This window comes from Ictalurus punctatus, chromosome 8 (genome assembly GCF_001660625.3).
Source record: "Ictalurus punctatus breed USDA103 chromosome 8, Coco_2.0, whole genome shotgun sequence".
Lineage (NCBI taxonomy): Eukaryota > Metazoa > Chordata > Actinopteri > Siluriformes > Ictaluridae > Ictalurus > Ictalurus punctatus.
In genome coordinates, this window is record NC_030423.2 from 7,514,174 (window position 1) to 7,518,815 (window position 4,642).

Below are 4,642 nucleotides of genomic sequence, written 5' to 3' on the forward strand. Positions count from 1 at the left end.
TGATATCAAAGGTTTGGATTTTAAGCTAATAATAAATGCCCCCACTCTGATTCAGGTTCTGTGCTACAGCCACACTTTGCTGCTTGCTGCCTTGTAATGTTTCATTTAATTAACATCTGCCATAATGCGTAAGCAAATTTGCAGTCTGTTTTTGTGTTTAGGGCATTCCACAAAGCCACTGTTAAAAGGCACTTTTTAGTTGAAGCCATCTGACAGTGATTTTTCCTCATCCTATGTAATTTCATGATGGCTCCCATCCTTTCAAGTTCCTAATGGCAGTCAGTGGCAGAGCTCTGGCTTAGTGCTTCTGCAAATTACAGGTCAGCCTGTGCTGCTCTGTTGTTTATGCAGAGAAATCACTTTTGTTTTTAACCTCAAAGCAGTATGTATCTTCCTTTCAGTTTTAAAAGTGGGTGTTCAAATGAATCAGTTAATAGTGTAATAGTGGAAAAAATGTCATTCATTTTTCCTAAATAATTTTTCCTTACTGATTTGTAGCAAGTGGATTTAAGTGGCCATGCTACACTGGCATCCATGTCATATCATCAGTGATGGTAAATGGTCTGCACTTATATAGCGCTTTTTAACCATAGCTGTTCTGCAAAGCACTTCACACTGGTTCTCATTCACACACACACTCACACACCAATGATAGCTTAGGATAAACTTGGGGTTCAGTGTCTTGCCCAAGGACACTTCGGCATGTGGAGTCATGTGGGACAGGAATCGAACCGCCAACCCTATGATTAGTGGACAACCCACCTGAGCCACAGCCGCCCACAATGATGGCTGATCATGATGTATTGGGAGAATTAAAATCTAATATCACTAGCTATCTGTCAATTGCTCAACAGTGTAACTCAGGACTAGGGAATGCATTATATTGTGAGGTCTCATCTATGAAATAATATGAATTATGTGGGGAAATTATTACACAAGCTGACACATAAAAACAGAAAGACTTAAAGTCTATAATGGTTTCAAGTCTATAATGGCGTACTGGGTTCTTGAAGTTTTTTCCCTGTTTCTTCCAAATATCAACCCAAATCGAGTTCAGATCTTGGAGTTGTTTCACTGTGTGTATCAACCCATGCATTTCTTTTTCCTACCATTTGGTGTATTTTTTTAAAATAATCTCCACCACTGTGACCTGCTACTAATCTATACCCCAAAATTTCTAATGCTTAGGCATTGATTTAAAGAGAGAGAGAGAGAGAGAGAGAGAGAGAGAGAGAGAGAGAGAGAGAGAGAGAGAGGGAGGGAGAGAGAGAGATATTCATATTTAGAATGTGATGAATTTGAATGGAGCCCACCTAAAAATATTCCACTCCAAAAGATAGAAATGCAGGACTAACAACAGGAAATAACTGCATAGTTGTTCACATTTTACAATGTCACCAAGTCCCTGTGGAGAACTCCTGTTTACTGGCATAAACACAGCAATAACAATTGCAGCAGTATCCTTAACCTTCGGAAACCTTAAGTTTCCCTGGTTACAGCACTGCCTCCACAAACACCATTTGTTTCTGTTGTAAACAGTCAGTAGGATGTATTGAGTTTCTCACAGATCAACAGCTGTTACTTACCATCTGTATAACATACTGTAATAATAGAATGATGGGTATGTAGCCGACTGCGCACTGCCTTTGTTTCAAATATGTCAGGAAAGCCTAATGTAACCAAGCAGTCCTATGCATGACTAATTCTTGAGAACAAGTTTTTTGGGGGGTCTGATAAGGTAAATGAATTCAAGGACAAGTTCTGTGCATGAAATCTCCTCTTGGTTTCTAGACATGTATTCCTGAGTAGTTTATCAGAGTCAGTCATTCCCATGGGCACTTTGAATAAACCACAAGAAATCAGCACTTTGATTGGAGCAGTAACCAAAGAGGCAAACCCGCCTCAAAAAATCATAGATATTTGCCATATCACTCTTACCTAACCACAACCTCCCTGACTCTAAGTTCATGCTGATCTTGTTTTTATGACCAGTTAAATGAACCGTCACCTCTGTAGAACTGCCACTGTTAACACAGCTGAGGTGCATTAGGCTTTTGTTGTTCTTCCTTTTTTTTTTTTTTTTTACCTGGCTCCAGGCCCAGTGCTGCAGTCCCAATGTTTTCCTTCCTCTTCACTGCTGTGACAGACCTCAAGTGGCACCTTGTCGCAACTCTAATGTGCTTAATTGTCTTGAATGTTAATGTTCATTCTGAAGCTTTGACATTCTGACATTTGAAATGGCAGTGATTTGACAATGTGATGTCTGATCCAGGGCGCACGGTGGCTTAGTGGTTAGCATGTTTGCGGTGCACCTCCAGGGTTGGGGGTTCGAATCCTGCCTCCACCCTTTGTGCACAGAGATTGCATGTTCTCCCTGTGCTTCAGAGGTTTCCTCCGGGTACTCTAGTTTCCTCCCTCCATGCAAAGATGTATTGTAGGCTGTTTGGCATATCCAGATTGTCTGTAGTGTGTGGATGTGTGTGCAATTGTGCCCTGCAATAGATTGCCACCCCTTCCAGGGTTTCCCATGCCTTGTACTATGAGCTCCCTGGGATAGGTTGCAGGCTCACTGTGACCCTGGGTAGGATAAGTGGTATGGAAGGATAATGGAAATGGATGGATGTCTGATCCAGTACCCATCAAGATAGATGATTACGCAAAGTAACGGAGCTGGAAACCAGAACTATACTAAAGATACCGCATTCATCCATCCATCCATCAGTCAGTACCATAGGTCAACTGACAGCAATAAATGCTTTTATGTTGCAGTGGAAAAGACTAGAAGCTTGGTGCCAGAGATCCTGCACATATTATTGCTTTGGTGTAATCTGTAGTTAAAATAGTAAAAAACATTCTGTATGTTTTGTTTGTCAGCTTCACTTTTCTTACTTGCCTGCATCATACATAATTAAGAAAGGCACTTGAGCATTATGCATCTGACACATATTAACCACTTCTGTGATTTCTTAGACCTCAGTAAAGTCAGTCTAAGCCACAAGCACACTTGGATTTCAAGTGTCCACTAGATATTGTACCAGAGGATGTGTCGAGATTGCTTCACCTTTCAGAAGTTAGAGGAGCCATCTGGGATGCTTAACTGCTTCCTGGCTTAGCCTCTCTTACCAGAGCTACACTAAAAGTCTGGCTCTTCATTGTCATGTTCCATATCACCTTGGTGACCTCCTGTTCAATTATACAGCTGACCCGAGTTTGATGACATAACCTCTTCAGACTGGGGTGCGTATGCCCTGTGGGGTGGCCTGTTGCCTGTCAGGCCATGTCAGCTTCGCATGTTAAGCAGACACTTCCCAGATCAGTCCCAGTGGGCTCAGTACTGCTGAAAGGCTCCAGGAAAACCTTTCATTTCCCTCAGACTTTACTTTTTCTTTCACTCTCTGTACCTACCGTCAACTTCTCATTGCAGGTCAAAATGCCAAAAGACAGAGATTTTAATGTACTGCTGTGAGACAGTCTTTCTTCAGTGGCGATACTTATATAATATTCGTACCCCCATGATTAGATACTCATTGTATGCTCATGATCTCTGTGGCTCAGGTGGTAGAGCGGATTGCCTACTAATTGCAGGGTTGGCGGTTCGATTCCTGGCCCATGTGAATCCACATGCCGAAGTGTCCTTGGGAAAGACACTGAACCCCAAGTCTCTCCCAGTGGCAGGTTAGCGCCTTGCATGGCAGTTCTGCTGTCATTGGTGTGTGAGTGTGTGTGTGTGTCTGTGTGAATGAGACACAGTGTAAAGCACGTTGTATTACCGCTAAGGTTAAAAGGCGCTATATAAGTGCAGACCATTTACCACTGTACTGGTTACAAAGAATAATAACATAAACAAAGACAGGAGGGCTTCACAAAATGGTTCTCCATATTGCTCTCAGTATAAGACTATTAGTTTGGGTCTTTATAATAAGTTAGAAAGTACGCTATTTATTTTATATTGTGTAAATGTAATCTTTGATTGTAAAGTGTAAAGGTGATAATGTCATAAATGTTCATTTTTATACCATTATTATTATTATTATTATTATTATTATTATTATTGTTAATCATCCATCTAGCCATTTTCTGAACCGCTTATGCTACACAGGGTCGCGGGGAGCCTGGAGCCTATCCCAGGGGACTCGTAGCATGAGGTGGGGGACACCCCGAACGTGGTGCCAACCCATCGCAGGGCACAATTGCACACACTCACACACCCATTCACTCACTACAGACAATTTAGAGATGCCCCAAAGCATGTGGAGTACATGCAAACTCACGCACACAGGGTGGAGGTGGGAATCGAGCCCCAAACTCTGTGAGGCAAATGTGCTAACCACTAAACCACAGAGCCCCTCCTATTATTATTATTATTATTATTATTATTATTATTATTATTATTATTATTATTATTATTATCTGCTAGTTTAAATCCTTTTATTCTCTTTTAATCCTAACATTGATCGTAAAAGGTAACAACATTTCATAATTATTATCTTGTCTGTATCAAACTGTTGCAGTTGAGAGAATTTAGAAATTGAACATACAGTACTGCAAACATGACTGCTGTAGAATTGTAGTAGTCACATACTGTATGTGTCATGTATGTACTGTATGTGCAGGGTTTTATAAATGGACAACTTGACACTTG